Source organism: Mastomys coucha, unplaced genomic scaffold (assembly GCF_008632895.1).
Source record: "Mastomys coucha isolate ucsf_1 unplaced genomic scaffold, UCSF_Mcou_1 pScaffold21, whole genome shotgun sequence".
In the NCBI taxonomy this organism is placed as follows: Eukaryota; Metazoa; Chordata; class Mammalia; order Rodentia; family Muridae; genus Mastomys; species Mastomys coucha.
In genome coordinates, this window is record NW_022196904.1 from 52,280,030 (window position 1) to 52,305,046 (window position 25,017).

General features: G+C 36.5%; 1 long non-coding RNA gene across 1 annotated transcript in view; it reads right to left on the bottom strand.

Annotated features, from left to right (window-relative positions):
- The window catches only part of LOC116102321, a 248,994-nt gene that overhangs the window by 41,309 nt on the left and 182,668 nt on the right, over positions 1-25,017 (bottom strand). The gene's annotated exons all lie outside the window — the stretch shown is intronic.

The window sequence follows — 25,017 nt, forward strand, 5'->3', positions numbered from 1 at the left end:
ATATATATATATATATATATATATATATATATATATATATCTGGAAGGAATTTAAAAGAATCACCTTGCAATAATGAAGACAGCTTACAACTAGATATTATTTTATGCCACCAAATAAAAACTCTAGTATCAAAAATGGATTATTTCTTATTGAGTCATTCATTAGCTGGCCTCTCAGAAGTCACAGCCATAAATATCTACAGGAAAGGCTCTTATTCTCCACAACCTAATGATAAAGTTCAACTACTGAAAGTGATGTTTATTCCTAATGTCAAACATGAAGTAATCAAGCTGGTGTCAGAGTAGAACCTTCATTCTTACTAAGAAAAAATGAAGGTGATGGAAGTTACTCCTCACATTACTAGAAGAGAAGAAACATTATCAGTATCACACAACTCTTGTAACCTACAATAGTGATCTGCCTGAAAGATAATATGGTATTATAATTGCTCTGTGTTTAAACACTACTTTTTTCTCATGACTTAAGATACACTTCATAAGATTGAGCCCATTCCTGTATGTCCAAAGACCAAGAATCTGAGACTAGGTAAGTCAGGAACCTAGAAGAAAACCTACTACTATTATGCTGCTAAAAAATATATGTCAATAAAATTACTCAGATAGACCAATGCACCTTTCAGCACAAATCAACAAAAAATACTTTCAATAGATAGGAAAACATGCAAAGATTCACAACTGGAAACCATGTCTAAAATGACAGAAAATGGAGAATGGGTTCTTCGTTGTGATATTTTCATTCTTTGAACCTCATAAATCTTTACAAAAGATGAGAGGGGAAGATTGTGAATCAGAAGTGTTAGATGACTTTAAGCTTAGAGGAAAAACTTCTTTCAGGCCCAACAGGACTGGTAACCCTGAAGTCGTGAAGAGACTATGCCCCACAGACACATAAACAGGTTCAATTTTTTTCTCCAAGTCCCAAAGTCAAGCCAAAGCCATTGACTTTGTCAGTAATAATACCTTCCAATTCAATCATAAAATGCATTCAATATTTGTTTCAAAAGTCTTTATCCGTTTAGCAACTTTGTGAGTCTCTGTTGCCAAAATCTGCTAAAGAGGTAGGCCACTCCTAGAACTGTGATTCAAAATTAACAATGTTAGGACTTTAGCAAACATCTGCTCTGGTCTTTTGTGTATTTTTAACATTTACAGGCAAAGCTATTATAAGCTTTTCCAATATCCTTTATGGGTATCACTTGTCCATTACAAAACCATTAAAATCTCCAAAATTCCATAGTAAACCTGTCACATGTACACTTTAAAAATAATTTCCAAGTGCAGTCACATGCCTCTCAAGCAAATCTCCAAATATGCAAAACACAAAAAGATTAACAATATGCTATCTACATAAAAAGAAAAAAATATAGAGGATGAACAAAACAATGATGAAAATTCCTGAGACACTACAGTATTTTTAAGAGTAGGAATTTGCTGGGTGGTGGTAGTGCATACCTTTAATCCTAGCACTTGGGAGGCAGAGGCAGGTGGATTTCTGAGTTTGAGGCCAGCCTGGTCTACAGAGTGAGTACCAGGACAGCAGGACAACACAGAGAAGCCCTGTCTCAAAAAAAAACAAAAAATAGAGTAGAACTTCAAAGATACCTTGGTAATGTATAAAACACTCAGTATAATTTTTTCTGAGCAAGTATGAGGTGATCTCAGACTTTCAAAACCAAGATATTAAAGCTAAAAGGTCAGGTATATACCATCTGACATGTCAAAATATTTATTAGCACCAATTATTACTTCTGTAGATTAACTATTGGTATATTATCATGGATAGATGGCACTGAATATTCTGTAGAGAATTCTATCCAGCAGTGTTTAACTTGGTGAGTCTGATTGTGTTCTTCCCAGCCTGGGGTATGTCTAATGAGATCCTGCTCTCCAGGGCTACCTGTGCTAGCTGTATTGAATCCCTAGAGTATCAGAATGGCTGTTTTGTACTGTGAGCTTTGTTCCAACTGCCAATCATCCCCATCTGAATGCTGGTGAAGGTTCTACCAGAAAAAAAAAATCATCCCCAGTTATAGCATATGTTTCCACAGAAGAGAATGAAAAGCTGGTTAATCTAAAGAGTCATAGCACTGGCCAGGGATCAGCTTGATTGTGTTCATCTATATTGCTGTTTCCTGATTTCCTCTGTTAACTTCTAGTCAGAATTTAAACTCTTGCTGAGCAGTGGTGGTGCACGCCTTTAATTCCAGCACTTGGGAGGCAGAGGCAGGCAGATTTCTGAGTTTGAGTCCAGCCTGGTTTATAGAGTGAGTTTAGGACAGCCAGGGCTACACAGAGAAACCCTGTCTCAGAGGGAAAAAAAGCAACAGAATTTAAACTCCCCCAAATGCTATTTAGAAAATACATTTGGTTCTCATTGTTTTCCATAGGAACTCTGGCTCAACACAAATGTTGCTACATTTGCTTTCTAGTACCCTACATAGGCCTCTTCCTCTGCTTATCCACTCCATTCCCTTCTTCAGGATGATGTCTCTCTTTTCAGGCAATCTTTACAAGCTGATGCACGTCTCTTAAATCTGCCAAGTCTTTCCAACTTTATAAAGATCCCTTCTGAACAAAGATCTCAGCCAGACCATTAAATCCCCATGCCAGCCTCAAGATTCTTTCTGAATACAGATCTTCCTTAAGTCTGTGATGAACTCTGTGCTATCAGTGTCAGTTATTTAGAAATCAGATTTCAATGTCCTTGTATCTACTTCCCTCAGTAGTTTTCTACACACCTATACTGTCCTCAACTTATTAATACCCATGGTGCTCCTAGTGATAGAACAGTATCTCTAATACCATATATGAGACAGTTCATCAGAAATCAAATTCCCTTCTTTAGCCTCACTTAATGTGGCCTATGTATCAAGCAGCATAAGTGGTTATATTTCTCAATTTCCCTATCTTCACATCTCAAAGACTAATCCTGCATGTCTCCACCTTCAATAAGCCCACAATTTTGGCTTTCTTCAGGCCATGACAATTATAGACTAAACCACAAAAACTGTAAGCCAACCCCAAATACATATATTTTTTTGTTAAAAGTAATCATAGTCATGGTGTCTTTTCACAGCAATAGAAACTCTAACTAAAACAAAGACACATCAAGCATACCTGTCACTGTATACCACAAAGAAAAATACTACTATCATGTGATTCACCAAACATAAAGGCACTTACCAGGAAGCTGGTAACAAACTTTGTAAGAAATTGGATGGAACTAGAAAATATCATCCTAAGTGAGGTAACCCAGACCTAATCATACCCATATCAGTGAGTGGTATGTACACACTGATAAAGTGGATATTAGAACAAAAGCTCAGAATACTCATGATACAACTCATAGACCATATGAAGCTTAATAAGAAGGAAGTTCAGACTGTGGATGATTAAATACCAGTTAGAAGGGTTAACAAAGTAATCATGGCGACAGAGTGAGGGAGGAAGCTGGTTGGGAGAGGGGAGGGGGAGAAAAAATAGAGGGCAGGATCAGGTATGTGAAGAGACAGAAGTGAAGTCCAGAGGGCCAGGACAATGTAAAGAAATAAGTAGCAGTGTAGGTGGGGAACTTGGGGAACCACTAGAAAGTCCCAGACATCAGGGATGCAAAAGGCTCACAGGACCCAATGGTAATGAAATTAGCCAAAATATCGAACAGTGGGAAGTTAGAGAATACCTCTAGTAGCTAGACATGGCCCCCAGTGGAGGGATGGGCCCACCAACCCACCTCATATTTTAACCCAGAATTGTGCCTGTCTACAGGAAATGCAGGGACATAAATGAAGCAGAAACTGAAAGAAATGCTATCTGGAGACAACCCCACTGTGTGATCCATTCCATTCAGAGACACCAAACACTGACACTCTTCCTGATGCTAAGCTGTGCTTGCAGACAGGAGCTTGGTACGGTTTTCCTCACAGCCAATAACTGGACTGAGCCTGGGTATACCAATGGAAGAGTTAAGGAAAGAGGTGAAGGAGCTGAAGGGGATTGCAACTCCATAGTTGATACAACAACAGTATCAACTCACTGGACCCCTCAGAGCTCCCAGGGACTAAACCATCATAACAAGAAGTGTACATGGGCTGGTTCATGGCTCCTACTACATATGTAGCCAAGTACTGCCTTGTCTTGCATCAGTTGGAGGGAAGGTGCTTGGTCCTGTGGAGGCTTGAGGCCAAGATTAGGACAATGGTAGAGGAGTAAGGTGGGAGGGGCTGGGTGGGTAAGCACCCTCTTAGAGGCAAAGAAGAGGGGAAATGGGGTGGGAAGTTCGTAAATGGGGGACCAGGATGGGTGATAATACTTAAATTGTAAACAAATAAAATGACTAACAAAAATTTTTAAAAGTAACAAAGAAATTAAAAGAAGGACATAAGAAAAAAAGTATATTAAAAATTGTAAGGGAAAAAGGCCAAGTAACATATAAAGACAGACATCAGAATTACACCAGACTTCTCAAGAGAGAAGTTAAAGCCAAAAGATCTTGGACTGATGTCATATAGACCACAGATGCCAACTCAACTATTACAGCCAGTAAAATCTCAGTCAACCTAAGATGGAAAAACCAAGATATTCTACCACAAAACCAAATTGAAACAATATTTTCAACTACTCCAGCCGTACAGAGGTTACAATTAGGTATAAAAGTCAATACAAGGAGGGTAAGTGCACTCAAAAAAACACAAGAAATTATTCATTTCACAAGAAATTCAAAAGAAAAGAATCACACCCCCCACCACACACATTCCTCCTCCTCCTCCTACTACTACCTCTAGTAACAAAAATAACAGGAACTAACAATCATTGATCTTTAATATCCCTAAACATCAATGGACTTAATTCTGAGATAAAAAGACACAGGCTAGGGCTAGAAAGATGGCTCAGTTGTTAAGAGCACTGACTGTTCTTTCAGAGGTCCTGAGTTCAATTCCCAGAAACCACATGGTGGCTCCCCAAAAAACTGTAATGGGATTTGATGCCCTCTCCTAGTCTGTCTGAAGACAGCTCTAGTGTACTTACATACATAGAATAAATAATTTTTTTTTTTTTAAAGAGACACAGGCCGACAGTCTGGATATACAAACAGGACGCATCATTTTTCTGCATACAATAAATGTGCCTAAGAATCAAAGACAACCACTTCCTGAGAGTAAAGGGCTGGAAAAAAAATTAACAACCAAACAGCCCAAAGATAAGAAGCTAGAGTCACCTTCCAGTATCCAATAAAATAGACTTTTAAGCAAAATCAATCAAAAGAGTTAGGGAAGGACACTTCATACTCATGAAAGGAAAAATCCACCAATATTAAGCCTCAATTGGAACACCTATGCCCCTAATGCAAAGGCACCTCCATCCATAAAAGAAACAATACATCTCAAATAAATAAAATGAAAACAGAGAAAAGATTGGATTTAGTAGACAAACATAGGCATTATGAATCAATAGGGCCAAAGATTTCTATCTTCTCAAATAATTATATTAATACTTCACTACTTCTCGGTATTACTAGCAGCAGCTCATCTGCAACTGGACCAGTGTTACTTGAAATTACTAATTTTATCTAAAATGGTGCTAGAATCACTTGTTCTGAGAAATAGTTAACTCCCCTTTAGACAATGGGAAATTATTTTCTTCATGGTCAGAGTTTTCCAGTACTGCAAAATAAACCTGAAATTTGTGTAACCAGGAGTAGTTTCTACAATTGAGCCACATCATCAGGTTCTAAAGTATATTTTCTTCTCTTATCTTTCATTATCTTTAGAACTTCTAGAACAGTAGTTTTCAATATTCCTACTGTTGCAACCCTTTACTACATTTCCTCATGTGTGGTAACCCTCGTCCATAAAATCATTTTTGTTGCTACTTTGTAACTTTAATTTTGCCAATGTTTTGAATCATAAATGTAAATATATGTGTTTTCTGATAGTCCTATGTGACTCTATAAAAGGACCATTCAATCCTCAAAGACATAAGAAACCCAGAAGTTTACATGTGTCTTGAACATCTGGTATCTATCAAAATGCCAGCCTGAGGTATTTTAAAACCCAATATGGAATGAGTGAGCCTAAAATTTAAAAATTACACATGTGTGAAGGAAGCCCCTGAAAGTTCAGAGCTGCTGTAATCTTACAGAGTACCACTGTCTCATGTTGTACATTGTTCCATCTGCAATGCTACACTCTATTCCAGTTTATATACCTCAACTTTTTTGTAGACCACCAACTAAGTAAACACAAAGGTTCCCAAGTACTTGTTTTTATGTTAGCCAATAGTTCTTTGAGAAAATACATTTATGTCTCTCGTCTTGAAATAACCATGGAAGAACAATGACAAACTTTCAATAACCATGTGGAATCTGGACAGTGGTTAAAGCTCTGTGAAGCTGCTGGCATCCAAGAAAATTTTCCTACTCAGAGATACTTCTTTGCATATTAACAGACTCAGTACCTTTTATTTGATTTCCAACCTTGAATTTAAAAAAAGAATAAAAATTTTAATATCATTTTCTTCTCCATATGTCAGAAAACATCTGACTATTTCAAAGTTTTTTATGCTAGTTTGAAAACCTAAAGCAATGTGGAATTTAAGCAAGTTTTTCTGACCCCCAAAGCAACTACCTTTATATGTCTCTGGTTAGCAATTCACAGACTATAGTCTCAAGATCAAAGCTTGGAGTAAGGACGAATTCAGCAGTAGAATGACTATGTACATGGACCTTTTCTGTATTAACTTACAGTGAAATTTTCCCTTTATCTCTCCCAACCCAGCAAAGTAAATGTTTCCTTAAGCTCCAGACTAACACAGGCATTGTTCTTCTCCCTGGATTCTGAATGGAAATTCTCCACACTGCCATAGTCAAAGCTCTTGTGATCACAATCCTTCTCTTTTCCTCATTTTTATTGGATGTGGAGACTAACTGGATATTCAAACTTTCAGATCCATGATGCAAAGGTTCCTCTTTCAAAGGGGTACTCTGATGTGAGTGCCTGATAGTAAAGGCCACATGCAAGTCCTTCTCCATGATTTTCATTCAGGTATAAGAACTGAAGTATAGAACTTCTAAAATTCTTGATAAGAGTTGTAGAAACCTTGAAGAAACTCTGCCAGACCTTGACAAATGCAGGCACTCTTGCTGAGTTATAGTGTCTGTGCCTTACTTGTTGAAAGACACAGTCTCCTCTATTGATGTCAGACTGGCCTCTTTCATGCCTTTTGTCACTTTGCACTGCCTCAGCAACCTCACATCTGGTGCTAAATAGAGTAAAGTTAAAGAAAGCCCTGAGGCCTGCACACCAACCTCCATTGTTCTCATTCATTTTCTTATACTGGGGCCCGGATTAGGCAAGCAGAGCCATATGTCCTTGAGGCATTTCTTTCAGTTTCAATCCCTACCATTTTTCTCCTCTCACATCCCTTGTGTTTTTCAAACATAGCCTGACCTATAGATGGGAAGAATCTCTCCATTTAACCAGACAGCACATCAAAAACTTTGGGACAATGTAACCCCATGGGACCTTACTTAAAGTCAACAATTTAGGACTTGAGGGGTAAAAAGTCGCCCTTTGAGATTTTCTCAGTGACTCTGGGAGTATTCAATGAGTCCTCTGGTTTTCTGACTCCTTGGGAGGTCCCAATTTTAGGGATACTCCTCCTACATTCTAGGCATATTTAGGAAATATGATTTAGGGAGGAATCTCTGAGTGAATATATTTTGACCTACTTGTACCTGAGTTTCACAACTCCTGTGATATCCTAATCACATTTCTATAGCCTGTCTTCAAGCTCTGTAAAAACAAAGCTAAACTAAACAAAGGAATGACAAGCAAACAAAAAAACCAAACACCCACTCACCACATAAGTTTAACTATTACTTTCAATCTGGCCTGAATATACACAGGACAATGACCACTGCTGGCCTGAAAGTGAGTCTTTCAATTTTAATATTCAACCTGATCTAGATAATTTCATAAAATGAAATGGATAATGTTTTGAGAACCCTCTTCCCAAAGAATTAACAGCTCATACTCACCCGTCTTTTCCCTATTACTCAGCTCCCTCTTTCAACCTACCTTATAGCCTGAAATTAATTCCCATATTCTCTTCTCTGGAAAATAAAATCCTATGGCTTATGGAAAGTAAGGAATAAATTCAAGATACTGACCCAGCATGGACAGCTTGTCACAAAGGGCAAGAAATGGCTATAAGAGCTGAGGAGAAGTCACTGAATATATGAGGGGGCTGTTACTTCTTTGCAGAGACTCTAGGGATCCCAGAAGCCTTGCCAATGAGCCTAGGACCCCACATCAAAATAGTCACAGAAGAAAGACATATTTTTCTATGCATGCCAAGTTTTTCTTTGTGGAGAAAGCTTCTTGACTAAAATATCTCAATAACACCAAAGTTATAAATTTTATCAAGGCTCCATCAGCTAAATTCTGCAAGATGATATAAATATGAATTTAATTATGAGGAAGAAAAGAAATGAGACAAAGAAGAAAACAAGATGAAAAAACCCTACACATGCTGCATAAGTCATAAAGTCTCTTAGCGTAGTAGCTGCTTGTATTAGGAGTGCTACTCATGTTCCCCAAACACTGTTCGTGTGATAGTACCTGCACACCTGCACATAGATTCTGGGAACCTGCCCCCATTTGGTTGTGATTGGTAAATAATGATGCTGTCAGCCAATGACTAGGCAGTTGCAGACAGAGGCAGAACTTAAGAATTTCCCAGGTTTAAGAGAGTAAAGGAGGGAGGAGGAGATCTGCCAAGCCTGGAGGAGGAGAGGAGAGAGGTCATGCCTGAGAAGAGTAAAAGACAGGGAGGTATAGCTAGCAAGGAAAGGAACCAGGAGAGTACAGCTCAATTGGGTAGCCATCTAGGTCCAGAGCAGCTAGGTAGAATATAGAATTTAATAAGTAATAACTCAGGATTATTGGCTGGAGGTGGATCAACCACATGGAGGTTAGGAAGTGGCACAGCTATTGCACTGATTAAGGCATGTTAAAATATAAAAGCTTTCATGTGGGTCTTTCATTCAGGAACTTAAACCACTGAGGTAAGTAGCAGACCCCACCACTAGGATTTATATATAAAAAATGTTACACCTATGTTTTATATAAGGACCTATTTTTAATAGCAAATGCAAACATATATTAATTTATTGCATTACTTTAGATATGTAATTTGGAATCAATCTTCTTTTATTAAGGTGATGTTGCATACTATCTTCTAAGTTGAATGATTCCCATCATTAGAGGTCTAGCTCTTCCTGTTTAATTATAGCTGAACTTGTTAACATAACTTCAAAAAATAAGTTATAGTTAGGATATTGGACTTTTACCTGAGTGTCCCGTCAATCCTCTTTATGGTTATCTACTACCTGACTATAATTCTATGAGAGCTCAAAGTTGCCTGGAAAACTTCAGATGTACAGTCTAAAACATAAAAATGGGAGAAAGGCTCAACTATGTAATAATGAAAAAGACTTTACATACACTGAATGTGTAACCAAGATATTGCCTAAGCATCTCCTCTAGAAATAGCTTCTTACAACAAATGGTATATTCATTTGTTATTGCAATGTATTATAGTATTTAATGTTTTAATCAATAAAAATATATATGTACACACATATGTATGCCTAAATATAAGTAAAAGTGATTACCTCTTTGAATTCCTCTCTTATTTTTCATTTGTGTGAGAAATAAGTCCCAATTCAAGGGAAGAGCAACTCATAACTCACTTTATAGAGTCTTCTGTATGTGTTGTTCAAGTTCAGTCTAAAACAATTAACTCATTCAAAATCAGTATAAAAACTGGTTAGGAACAAATGAATGTCTGATTAAAATGGATTAAATTTACAAATACACACTTGCACAGCAGAACCTGAAACTCATGTAGGACATTTTCTTTTTGATATGACACAGACCCACCATACTAATTTATATGCTAGCCTTATTACAGGATAAGGATACTTGGGGAAATAATGGCAGCTAGATGATCTGTTGGTTCTACCTCCAGCTGCGTTGAGGAGACACATTCCAGCAATTTATGCCAGATTAAGAAAACTCCACATTTTCCATAGTAATTACTACTCATATTCCACCTGGAGATGAATTCTCTTGCTCCATGTAGGATAAATTAACAAAAACTGGCATACATAGAAGGATGCTGTGAGCAGGGGAGTGATGTACATTAGCCTCCAACATAACTAGTGAGAGACTTGTGTGATAGTTCAATTTGGGCATATCTTTTACCCTGGCTTCCAATTCCTCCTCTGATCAACTTAATTCCATGGTCTATATCAAGTTGCCTAAGTTTGGTTACCAGACATTCTGTTATCAAACTTACAATTTTGGATAATTATTCAGATTATTAAGGTGGTAAATTTGGATCATTGTAAGAGAATAATATAAAAAATGACTCAATAGAATTCTATTTTTTTTCTAAAATTTCAATCATATGCTGAATTTAACAAGCATCCTTTACAAATCTTTCAGGTGGTTGTTCCCTATGCAGGAGTTTGACAGCTAATTATAGTTACCTTGTCCTTCTACAAAACTCTTATACACCCAGATCCCTCTCCCCCTCTGCACCCCATGACTACTTTGATCTCCTTCTAAGTGGGGGGTGGGGAGGGTAGGGAGAGGTGAAAAGGGGGCAGGATCAGGTATAGGGTGAAACAGGAGAGAAGCCCTGAGTATCAGGAGAATGAATAAAAATATTCAGGAGTGTGGGGTGGGAGACAGGATAAATCTCTAGAAAGTCCTAGACACTAGGGATGTCAGAGGCTTCCAGGATACAATGGGAACTAACTTGACCCATCAGAGCACTCAGGGACTAAGCCACCAACCAAAGAACCTATATAGGATGGTCTGTGGCCTCTGCTACATATATAGCAGAGGACTGCCTTGTCTAGACTCAGTGGGAGCAGATGTGCTTGGTCTGTGGAGGCTTAATGCCCCAGAGAAGGAGTATAAAAGAGGGGTGAGGTGGGAGTGGGTAGGTGGGTAAAGGAGCACACTCTTATAGGTGAAAATGAGGAGGAATGAGGTGGGGGCTCATGGAGGGGAAACCAGGAAGAACTATAAAATTTGAAATGTAAATAAACATAATAATTTGCATTAATATTAATATTAAACTTTTATACATGGTCTAGCAAGTTCACAACTGTTTTATCTTTCTAAGTAAAATTTATGTTAATCATGATGTTAAACTGTTAATGATTCCCCTCAGAATTATAATACAGAAAATCAGTAGATGAATTTAAACTTATTCTTGCCAATGAAAAATGTTTCAAACTCTTCTACCAAACCTTACACCTTGTGATCAACAAAAATGATAAAAATCATCAGTTTTGTTAAAAACCTATTTAAAAGCCTGAAAAACATTGCTGAGACTTTTTCAACCTGTTTTCTTCATTCATTAAAGAATGAACTACCCTAAATATTTTCTTAATTATTCTGAGTATAGTTTAAAGTTGTATAAACAAAAGTTTCAATTTTTATATTTTACAGGTACTATATTCCTTGCATAGCATATTTGAAGAATGCATATTGTCCTCAAGTTGACTGGTGTTCTGAATCATTGCTGGTTCATTAGTTTTTTATGAGACCTTGGAGAGATCATCTTCCAATCTCTGTCCCATATCCATTGCCCTTTCTGTCAGCTGAAAGGATGTAAGTGTCTTCTCTTTGCATTCTACCACTGTCTATCCTTTTCTATCCTTTTTATTCTATCTATCTATCTATCTATCTATCTATCTATCTATCTCTATCTCTTTATCTCTGAGTGTGTGTGTTGTCTCATATGCCCTCTCCTTTCCAATAGGTGGTTATCCAACTATCATTTCACCAACATAGATGCTTTATAACTTCCTGCTCTGAGACCAACAAGTGATGAAATAGTTCCATTTGTGCACATGTGTTCTTCACTCATGTCCATTATTTCTTACTTGACTGTCTTTCCTGACCCAGAGGTTTTGCCCTCTCAAAGTACTTCACAAGAAAGGTAGCTTTCAGAGAATAAAACTAAATGTGAGACATGCAAGAGATGCAAAATCTTGTGTAGTAAATATGATTGGAAAAATATTCATGATTCAGACAAAGCAATATAAATGCAATAACATACATGAATTAGAATAATGAAATGACTGGCCAAATCAGGATGCTGAAGAAGACACATTAAGAACTAAAACGACTTTTTTTTTGCTGAGTAAATTCCTTTTTATGAAAGTATTTACAGCCTTCCTGCTTTGCCTGTCCTCAAATTATAGAGTAGGTTGAGAGGGAAGTGAAAGAAAAAAATCCCTGTATTTATCACGTAGCAGTATCAGCTTACATCTGACAATAGTATTGGATTGTAATATAGTACCTCTGAGATTTGTATTGACAGAAGTATGACAACAAAATGTATGCCTAGGTTATAGTCCTTTGCTATCAGATGACGTCTGGATGCACAGTAAGATAATGTCAACAAAAAACTCTAGGTTCTCAGTGTGGCAGGTGATAAGTGGCCAACATACTTCACAGAGTATAGCCATGAATAGAGTGTAAGGGATAAATGTTCTCCTGGTTCTACCGTTTTCAGAAGGCTGTAGTGAACCATCCTTCTTTCACATAAATTTGGATTTAATACTGAATTATGAATGGCATGTTTGAATGCATGTGGCATTAGATGAGGGAAAAAAATTCCAACACATTAAAACATGTGCCTACAATCTGAGGAAGACTGGTGAATCCAACAAATCTTTTCCAATGCTGGGATTCTATTGGCTATATCTGAACACGGGATCTCAGTAGCAGTTCCTATTCTCTGTGTTAGGCTTGTACCCATTTGAGAATTGGAATCTGGCTGAGAAACTGTCAAGAGTCCTATTTGACTGGCTTTATTATAGCTCTTGCCATCTCTGTTTGGCTGAGTGTGTGAAAATAAGGGATGGGTAAAGTACAAATCATCAAATATATTGGGGGAGATAAAGCTTAAATGAGGGAATATAAATCAAAAGTCTAACTAGAAGAACTCCTTTGGCATGCACTTTCAGCTTGATATCAATCCTCTCTGTATACTGCAGCAGAAACAGGAAAACTGAATGCAGAGATGGGGAAAATGCAATTTAACCTTATGTATAGTGAAAATTAGAAACAGATAAGTTATACAGTGGTGCCTGGGCTGTGAACATATTTTGGACTGCTTGGAACTTCATTGTGGCTCTTTACTATTAGTCTCCTCACCTTTGTTTATCACTTCTGGATGTGAATGTTGGCTGCCAAGTGCATCATGCTGCTGACCTTTTACAAATCACTTGTGTAAGTTTCCTCAAGTATTGTGATTATAGTGATGATTATCACACTGGATCTTTTATGTCTATTAGATTGCACTACAAAAAGAAATTTACATTAAATAAAGAAATGGTGGGTGACAGCACAGCTCCAGAAATATTCTAAAATAGGACAGAGTGCGTTACAATGTCATATTGGTAAATAATTTAAGAAGCTCTTGAGACATTTTTAATCAAAATGTATGTATCCTTTTACAATATTCTCTCTCTTGTGTGTGTGTGTGTGTGTGTGTGTGTGTGTGTTTGTGTGTGTAATGACAAGCAGGTCTTTGTCTGTTTGTTTCTGTGGAATGCCTAAATATATGAATGCAGGTGAGGATCAGATGTCAAACTGCTATTTCTTCTTTATTAAAGAAAACATATGTATATGTATATATATACATATATACATATATATATGTATATCAAGTGTATTTATATGAAGTTTATATACATCAAGCATATGTATCAAGTATACCTAACTGCATTTAAATATTGATTCTTTTATTTAGAGATTAATGTAGCTCTCAGCCTCATCAAAGAATCTTCAAGTATTTACAGCAGATAATGTTCCATAACCAGTCAAAATGCAATGAATACATTACTGTGGAGTGCCCAAAGACAATAAATAAATCAAAACAGAGAGAGAGAGAAAGAGAGAGAGAGAGAGAGAGAGAAAGAGAGAGAGAGAAAGAGATATATAGAGAGAGACAGAGAGAGAGACCACAAAACACCCAAATTTAAGAGAATATTGTGGAAGATTTGCAGAACAAACATAAGATCCAAATGAGCAAAATATCTGCTGTGAGAAAGTGTCTCCTATATGACAGGAAATCTGAACCCACAAAATCTCAACAACTGTAATATCTAAACAAAAATAACAAAATGACATGACAATCATTATCCAATGTGCATGTTGGAAATCTCACAGGCCTCAATACTGGTTGAAGAGCAACAGGTAACTAACAGCTAAGATAGAATCAGTCTTCTGAGAAAATACCTTTTATAATTTAAGAAATATGAAGGCACAAACCCTAAGCATGTATACACACACAAACAAAAGTGTACGTGTGTGTATGTGTATATGTATATAAATATGTGTGAATATATATGTTCTAGCCATAGTCAAATGATACACCAAATGGCATGCAGTTTCATAGTGGTAAATAAATAATTAAGAGGTATATAATTAAAAACAAAAACTGTCCAAATATATTCATATTTTCTGCATTTATTTGTGAGTAGTATGTGTGTATTTTATTACTGTGGGGTACACATAATCTTAAAGCCTATCAAAAACTAGAAGAGTACTCTTGGAATTTTTCTTAGGTATTGCCCACCCTTTAAAACTCTTTTTTAATATTAATATTCATATATAATTGGAAAAATCTACCCCTTTTTCTCTCACTTTGAATTCTTACCCATGTCAGCCAACCAATATTCCATTGAAACTTCATGTGCTCTATTCTTTTAATACACATTCAGTTGATTCAGTGCTATCTGTGTTTGCCTAGATGAAGGACTATCTAATGGATTATGATTAGACTCTCAGGGCAACTATTCCTGAAGAAAACTGACTCTCAGTCTTCCTGAGGTCAATAAAATGGTACTAGCTTCTCAGATATATGTGCTGGTTTCATAAGCTATGCCTCTTGCTATGCTGGTGTTTTCTTGACTTGTTCTCCCATCTTTTAGGAGTTTATGTATACAAAATTTCTGCCATGTCCAGAAAATACTGTTTTGGTTCAGAGATCTACTTGCTTTGGCTAATTTGAGATAACATTTACTCCTGATCTGGATTTCATCATGGAGACTAGGTCAACTCTCCAGGAAAATACAGAGGTCTCTCTCTTTGTCCGTAAGTGAAATTTAAATTTAAGTAAATGATTGAAAATAATTCAAAAAACTTCTCGCTATACACTATATGTAACTCTCAAATTTTCATCCAGCCTCTCTTAGAAGTTTTCCTCTGAGATCCACATCTAGCATTAATTTTAGGTTTCTGAACACAGAACTTAAATCTCATAAAATTAAAAAGTATCTGTGCTATTTCCCATTGAACACCAAAAATGTATTGGGACAATAATGGCACAGAGGATTCTCCTATGTATTATTTGTTACACATTAACCAATCCTTGTCAAAACCTTTGCCAATGTTTTGCCAATGCCATTCTACTTTCCAACATGTTCTCACTGTCTTTCATTCTTAATACAGTAATTTGCATGAACAGGTTACACTGTACAAAAGGGATGCAACATTGTATTGCATAGGTTTTGTTTTTAATATGGTTGGGTGGGAGAATTAGTATATTTTAAGTAGTGCAAGTAAGCACTCCAAATCATAAAATAGAACACATCTGTTAAAGTAGGAGTGACATGTGCTATAAGAATTATTTCATTCACCTTACCCACTATCATTCATCCCATTCAATTTCTGCTGGCAATAATTCTTTCCAAAATCTTCCCTCTCTTATGGGTAGGTCAGGCTTTCCTTTCAGTTTATTTTCTCTATTTTCTTTTCTTCTTTCCTGCTTCTAATTTTATTTTACATATTCTCTGACCCCTAATTTTATTGTTTTGCTTCTGATAAATATGACAGTGAAAGTCCCAAGTACCTCTGAATATAGCCTTGTTTTTCAGAAATCTAAAAAAAATATTAACATATAGAACCATCAATATTTGTAATCTGATCAGAAGTTTGAAAAATGAGCATTATTTTTAGAGACAGGAGACGGTTGAAACAGAAGAAGTGGGGAGGAAATAACACTAAGGATATCTGAAAAGTCATATGGATTCACACTAAAAAACTACACCTATAAAATCAATAATAAGTATAAATCTATGAATAATAATACACATATGAAGTTTGAATGAGCTTTTCACATGGGGGCAGACAATGTTCCTTCAACCAAACTAAAACAATGATAGCAGGTATAAAACGGCCTCGTTGGATTGCTCTTTGGGTCTGTCAGAGGGCTATCAGAAGTAGAAAGAATGTCCCTATTGCTGAAGACAACATACTCTTCAGACACAGGGACTAGAGATCACTGAACACAAACTGACCTCAGTGATTTCTCCTTTAGATCTAATTTTCAAGGTACCAGAAAATGCCACACAAGCTTATAAAGGAAGGAAGCAAGTGTTAGTCCTTCCAAGCTGTGGTACCTATGACTCAAAATAACTATGAACATAAGAAAATAAACCCAAATTGCTGTCATATCACATTTGCTTTGGCAGTAACTGACAGCTTTTGAATTGTGCTCATCATGAGGAAATCTGTTATTTGTACTTGGAAACCTAGTTAACTACTGAGTGTTAATGAAGCTACGGTTCCTCAAGGAAAACCTACTAGTCCTTTCTTAACTAGCATAATCCCTAACAACTATCTAATTATTTTATTTATAACTACAAATACTTATAGTTTTCAAGCCCTGTGAATAAAAATATTCTTTGAAATAGACACTTCATCCATACTAACTAGAATTCATGGTGCTAGAAGGTACTCTCAATGCTACTGAAGTATTGAACAATACAATCCAACTACTTTTTACCCTTTTATGTAGAATTGACCTTTGATTTTAAATTATTTGAAGTCTTCACCTTATATTTGATCATGAAAAGTGAGGAAAGATATTCATCTCCATTTTTTGTTTGTTTTATTTACTTGATTCTAATGGTGGATCATCATACACCTGACTGTCTGACCTGAGATAGAGTGATTCTCTCACTGCAGGTTAATTTTATCATTACATTATCATGTGATCTTTATAGGTCTTATGTGCTATTCATTCTCTTCACTTTCATTTCCTAGGGCATTAATATCAAAAAACAAAACAAAACAAAACAAAAACCAAAAACAACAACAAAAAACCCTTAAGGTTAGGAACGTTTTCTCACCTTAAAAGAAAAATAAAGTCCGCTGTGGAGAAAGTACAGCATGTCAGCAGACAGAATTGGTAAGACTGAGCAGGCTTATACCCCAGAAAATCTCAAAACTGAGAATAGCAGGAGTAGAGCTAGCTCTCTGCCAAACTACCTGATCTGGCACAGGTTACCATGACACCCCACTGAGAGGACCATGACAATCAGTCACTGTAGCTTAGAAACCTAATGCTAGTGAGGTAGGTATCTAGGTAGTTCCTGAGTGTTTAGGCAATGAGCTTCCCTTGTTGGGAAAAGTTTTCATCCCTGATTCACACTGAATAATGGGTATGTGTTTACATATGCCATCAAATAAAACAGTTTGGACAAGCAAGGACTGTTTCTTTCATCAAGCATTGTTGCAGGTGTATATGGTTGTGGGGGTCTTTATTGTAAAGAGCCATGCCTGAAACTCACAGAGAAAGCTTTTTCTCTTCCAGCCCCTCTATACTCTCAATACTCCCTCTGAACCAAACCAGGCTCTGCCCTGTCATGAGCTCAGCCATCCCCTTTCTGTTTGACATTAGATACCCTCAGGGGAAGTGTAGATCCACATACCACTGTTCTCAACTCTCAATAGTACTCCAGTGGCATACACACCTATCTGGGAACCATAGCATCTGTCCCTGACACTACTGTTTCTCACTTGGAGAAACATGAACTAGGACCTCAATTATACACTGTGTTCTGTCTTCCTTAAGCAGCTTGCCCTTGGTGCTCAGGTGCTCAGTGGCAAAGCAGACACCAAGCCTGAAAGACCACTACAAATAATATACAGTACAGGAAGTATTTTAACTATTAATATTTTAGAGCAAGGATAGCATCACAATTAATAGGTATTCTATGACTAAATGACACAGCATACCTATCAAAGCTAATTCAGAAGTTGGGATTCCAAAGTCTTTACTGTTGTCTACAGTATTACTCAGAGTATCCTCTTTCAATGTGGGTTTGGAGAAGAAAAAAAGAGAATTTAGGCAATCATACTCTAAGAGATATATGGTGGGTATTTATACACAGACAGTGTGAATATATATGATCAATTCTTAAATATAAAATATCAATTTTTAAATGCTACCTTCATATATATTTTCCAAATTGATGAGTTGCTACTAGACAACCCAATTATCTGTTTATCTGTAAAATGGAAACATTTCCTTTCCTCAATTGCCTATAGTTCTTTCTATAGAGTTATGACTTGGTATACTCTGTTCAGTTTAGTATATTAATTAGTGTCATCTTTATTCAGCTGATTTTGGGGCAGTTATTTTGCTGAAACTTTATAGGTAGAATTATTTATATTGGTATGAGACACAATATCATATATACTTCAAGATAATTTGATTCTTACAATTTTTCTGCTTCTTTTCCTACAATATCACTTAAGCCTTACATGTGGTAGAGTTTTATAGACGTATCCATTAATACAATGCAAGGCTTCAGTGTAGGCAGTCCTACCATCTATGATGGTTATGAAGCATATCAAGGAACAGTATCAGAAAATAGCACTAAGGATGCATTAGGGATATATATATCTTGGAAGTAAGCAAGAGTTCTTTCACTGAAATTATGACCTGAATGACAGGAGGAATATTATACTGGTATAGGAATCCTAGTTAACTATACTCAGAGTTATGGAAGTCATGGTTTTTGGACTAGGACTTACAGCTACTAATTTATTAAACTAATATAATCTACAACTACAGTTTATAAACACACATACTATATATTTTCATACTCTTGTCAAGAAAATTTTCCTTTGCAATAGTCAGAGATCATTATAGAAAACCATAACTAATCAAAATATAAAGTTACAGAGCACAGTCTCTGTCTCATCTTAATACCAACTGAGCCAATTTATGGCTATCTGTGCTTAAATTGATTTACAGAAATATACTGGATCATGGGTAGCTTCTAAGGTCCAACCTGCCTCAAAAACCTGACACTTCCTTGTCCTATAAAATGCCAACAGCTAATAAAATAGTGGTGGTACTCTATATAAGATCCTCCATCAGTGATAATGTGATTTTAGCTCTCTTGACTTGGAATGACTCTTGTACTTGGATCTTCTTAACTCCTGGGAGTTCATGTGTGCAACTAAGCTATTGTGTTCAGCAACTATTATTGTAATGAAAATGTCTTTTACCACAGGTTGACATGGCAAAGTGTTTCCCATTAAAACTCACAAAATAATATTGGTTGGCTAGTCATCAATACTCAAAAAATCTGCCATTGTCTTTATGTCCTGGGATTGCATGTCTACATCAATAATCCTGGATCTTTCTCTGTGTATTCCAGAAATAGACTTAAGCACTTACAATTACGAAGTAGGTATGCTGTTGGTTGAGCTAACTTCCTACCTTATGCAAACCATAATATTAAAAGGAAAAGTTGAATGTAATTCAAGATCCATAATGTTGTACACTCTATGTAAACCTTCAAACTTCTACCACATCTCTGAAGTTTTCTTCTGAGATACACCCAAAATTCAACTTTGAGTTTTGGAAATATTTGATAATAAGGAAATATCTATGTTGTTCAACAGTGAGCATGAAAGAATGATATTTGATAATGAGGAAATATCCATGTTGTTCAACAGTGAGAATGAAAAAGGAGCAGCACAGAGGGTTCTACACTACATTCTATATCACATGTGTGCCAAGCTATAAAATCTTTCATGTAAACTTATTGTACATTCCAATAAGGCTGCTTTTAGAATTTCTTACAATGTTAACATACCAGAGGGTCTCCTATGCCATTCATCTTTATATTTTGTCTATCACTACTAACATGCTATGCTGATGTGAATACAGCAAATAACTTTGCTGTAAAACTTCTAGTTAAGCCACACATGAATTGTTGATGATATTTCTGGTCAGGAATGTAGACTTATATCAAGGACAGAAATTATTACAAACCATCTAAACCTAGCCAAATGTCCATAGATAGTGAAATTATAAACATTAGAAAGAGCCTACAAATGCCAATATTCTGGAAAAGTATAATTTCTAACTGCATTTTACATATTTATCTTTATATATATGAATTAGTGTAGTACTAACCCTTAGCAAAGTACCTAAACCTACAAAATACTCAATGTCTATCACTATGCTATCTACATAGGAAAAATGACAACTTTATCCAAAGTGTTGCAAAGCAATGTAGCAAATTCCTGAGCAACCACGCTTGATTTAATAGTCTGACTTCAAAAGTAACCTTGGCAAAGCATTTGGAACACCTAGTGTCATCTGCTCTGAACAATTGTTAGGTCAACTCAGGAATTAAAATCTATGCAAATATAAACAATGTCTAGTACCAATAATTTCTTCCGTACATCATAACTGGATACAGTGGTCTGGACATGAGGCACTATTGGTTCTATAGAAATGCCTTTATTTTACCAGCAACAATTGCTTTTGTTGTGCTTACTCCCTCTGCACTGCCCAGCTAAGGGAAAAAGTCTAATGAGATCCTGTTCTCTAGTGCTAAATTTGAAGTTAGGAAAAATCCTTGGGGCATCAGAGCATTTCTTATTTCAAATCAAATCTTGTTTTCCTTTTGCTCTTGCAAACTGTCTTCCACCAATTGATATCCATGGTGACCTTCTCTAATCATTGAGCAGTTTCTCTAATGGCATAGATAAGAGAGTTCATTGGGCATTAATACCCTTTCTACCACCTCAAGTTATGCAGCCTATGCTTCCACAGCTCACAAACAGATTCAATCTGTCCCTATATTTACACACACACACACACACACACACAACTCAGGCTGTAATGTAATGTTTTTCTTTCTGAGGCTTTTCTGTAATTCTAACAATTTCAATATTGAATCATCTTTGCTGCCCATTGTCTCAAACACCTGAACATAATGAAGAGTAATTGCTGCTCATGGTTGTTTTCATTTATCTTACCAAATACAGGACTCAAATTTGTAGGGGCAAGGAGCTGGTTCCCTAACTGGTTCTTGAATGGGTTAATAAAGAAGACAAGAGCTAATTGCTGGATGATCAGCAATGATGGGACTTCCAGGTCCCAGGAAGAAGAGAGGAGACCCAGGAAAAAAGAAAGTTTTTTGGTGGGCTTTGGAACAAGGAGAAAGCAGCGGTCATGCAAGGCCTGGGGAAAATTAGAACCAGTGGCCTCTACCCTCAAAAGCTGGCTGATACAGGTTAGCTGATAAAATTAGGGTAGGAGATTCTGCTCCCAGCAATTGTGCTAGTAGGGAAATTTTATAATAATAAGACTGAGTGTCTGTTTTTATCTGTGGATTGAAAGGTCTCTGGTGGGGCTGGTAACACAGCTCACAGGAAAGGACAGCAGTTTCTGGCTTTTCTGGGTTGGGGGATGCTTGCAATTGAGTTGGAGCAAAGGGAAACAGGAGAGGTCAGAACATAGGCTGAGTTCCTGGGAAAAGTGGGAGTATGTTTTTAAAATTACACACAACACAAGGTATACATTTTTGCCTAGGTTATTCCCTCTGTAATTGCTACATGAGTACAATGGGCCCCATCTTTGCAGGTACAAGATCATATGCTATACCACTGGTATATTCTGGGCTCTTTTACATTTTTTCCATGTAGCTATAAAGAACCCAAACATACATTTGTTTTCCTCTTCATATATTCAGAATACATGTTGTTGGAGGCCAATATTAAATTATAAACTTTACATAGTTTTTTGTTTGTTTTTTTTTTGTTGTTGTTGTTGCTTCAGTTGTTACCATACACCAGCAACATCACTCAGAGCTTACACTCACTATTACATACCTTTTAGAGAGCATGTGGTCATTATGTCCACAGATAAATCACTAGGGGATCCAGGAATGTGAAACATGGAGGCTGATATTTTCAACAGAAGTAATGTATACACCTGTGTGGTGGTTTTAATAGGTATGTCCCCATTGACTCATGTGCTTGAATGCAAAGTTCATAGGGAGTAGCACTATTAGGTACTGAGGCCTTCTTAGAAGTGTATTACTCTAGGGTTGGACTTTGAGGTCTGCTATGCCCAAGATAAGCCCAATGCTTCAGAGAGCCTCTTGGTGCCTGTAGATCAAGATGGAGATTCTGTAGCTCCTTCTCTAACACCACGTCTTTTTGGATGCTGACATGCTTCCCATTGTGATAACAATGCACTAAACCTCTCAAATTGTAAGCAAGGCTCAAATAAAATGTTTCTTTTTATAAGAGTTGCCATGATCATGTTGTATCTTCACAGCAATAAACTCCTAATGAAGACAGTCTGCTTTCCAAGAAGGAGGCTCGAAGTAGACATTGTTAGTAACCTGGTGATTTGTGCTATCTGAAGGACCAGACCATGCCCAAATTCCTCAGATTATTATGTTTATCCCAGATTCTTCCTTCCTAGACCTTTATCTTTAGTTCTGTTTCTCAGTTAACAGAACCTGTCTCATTTACTTATTGGCCTTGTGGCCTCTCCACTATCTGTATGACTGAGACCACATCATATTCTAGGCCCTTAAGCTACAGAACACATCTTTTTGGTAGATGTCACATGTACTTTGCAAAAGCATTTCAATGTAGTCAGGACTTAAGCACTATTGGGCATATGGAATTGAGAAAATTGTTATGAGAAAATTTATATTTCCAAATTTGAACTACACATAAATATTTCTACAATAAGCTCTCTGGTGTCACACTCTACATTAGTGATTCTCAGTCTTTGTAATGCTGCAACCCTTAAATATAGTTCCTCATGTTGGGTTGACCCTCAACCATGAAATTATTTTTGTTGCTACTTCATTACTGTAATTATGCTACTGCAATGAATCATAATATAAATATGCATGTTTTCTGATTATCTTACTTGACCCCTTGATAAGGTTGTTTGATCCTCCAAAGAGGTTGAGAACCAAAGCTCAAGAAGTTTGAACCAAAAACAGTTATTGTGTTGTATTAAACTGGATTTTCTCCTTGTCTCAAGAAGACTGTGCCTTCACTGGCCGGAGCATTTACAGAGAACCCCCCATTAAATTTCTCATTACTCTCAGCAATGTGTTATGCTGCTTGTTCAAATTCTCACTGAAATGATGATAGGCAGAAACCCTGGCAGAGACCATTCATATATTAATAACATATCTGCCACTAAATACCACACAGAAAGACTGTTATTCTGAGGTTTTCCTAACTCACAGTCACTATCCAGATGGCCTCCCCTTAGTTATACATCTCACCATACTCTTTACTTTTCATGCCTCTACTACTACCCTGATACTCACTATATTAGATCCTCATGTAAAAATTTCCTATGTAATATCCAGTAAGTCGTGCAAATTTTCTTCAGTTACTTGTTTCTTTTCCTATATCAATACCAATATCATTTCTCTTCCCAAATTTGTAGGTAGTTTTTTTTATATCCCCCTAACTACTGTAATTGTTGGTAAAACCTCTATAGACTATAGACTAAGAAAGTCTGACTTGTCAAGTTTCAAATGGAATCTTGAGAATGACTTACAAGGACCATTATATATTTTGAGTTAAAACATTCACATTTCTGGTAACTGAGTTGAAGGGGATGGAAAACTACAGGAAGACCAACAGAGTCACCTAACCTGGATACCTAGAAGCTCTAATAGACTGAGCTTTTCTAGTACCTAGACCTGGGCTATGGCCAGTTAACATGGTAATAATTTTAGCCACCTTAGAGTTAGAGTAACATGGCTGGAGAATCCCATAAATCTCCTTTAGCCAAATTAAACTGATTTTTCCTCTGCTCTCACTGCCCCAGTGTTGCACAGGAAACCAGAAGCTTCATGCATCCAGAGAAGTTTTTTTTTTCAAGTTAGCCATATCATAAGATCCTACATTTAATTAATTTTTTACCATTTTCTTTACTTTTTCCCATTATTTTTGGGACCTGTATTTCAATAGAACAGAAAAAAAAAACATTGTAGATACAATGTGGAATGAAGAGGACTGAAGTGTCAAAAGTAAACTACTATTATCAGATAAAGACTATAAGCTAATTGTGTCATACTTTGCCCATGTTAAAAACTTACAACACTCCATCAGAGTTTATATATCACTAACCATATGGAGCCTACCAGTAGGTAAAAGTACAGATTCACACTTGTTATGATTTGGTGATAATTTTTTGAGGAAGCATATTCATGCCTTGCTTTTAGAAATCACTAAGGAAGAACAATGACAACTTCCCAGTAGCCATGTGATTTCTGGACAATGATTTAAATGCTGTTAGAGCTCCGATACTCAAGAAAAATTTCCTATACAGACTAGGGTTTCGTGTTATAACCATCTTATGTGATTTCTAATTCCATACCTGAGTGTCTTGCCTTAAAACAGGATATGTACTGATTTCTTTGAGACTATGTCAACGTTTTGCCTTCATGAAAGAAATGCTTTAGCTTTAGCTAAAGAGAAATTTGAACAAGTTATTCCTTCCTTCAGACAGGGTACTTTAAGGAGTCTGTGCTTCGATATTCACTGTATACGGACAAGAAATCCAAGCTTCTAGTATAATGAGATTCTACAATGGAATTACCACTCACATTGAACTTTTCTAGGTTTACATATAGTAAAAAATACCCTTTGAACCCCAACTCAGGACATTAATTGTGTCCTTGAACTCAAATCACCAGGCATAATTTTACTCCTCAGATTATGCAAGGAAATCTTCAGATAGCTATAGTCAAAACTCACAGCTCTATGGGAGGACAATCCTCATACTTTTCACTATTATTTGAAGTAGGGACTGACTGGGACTTCA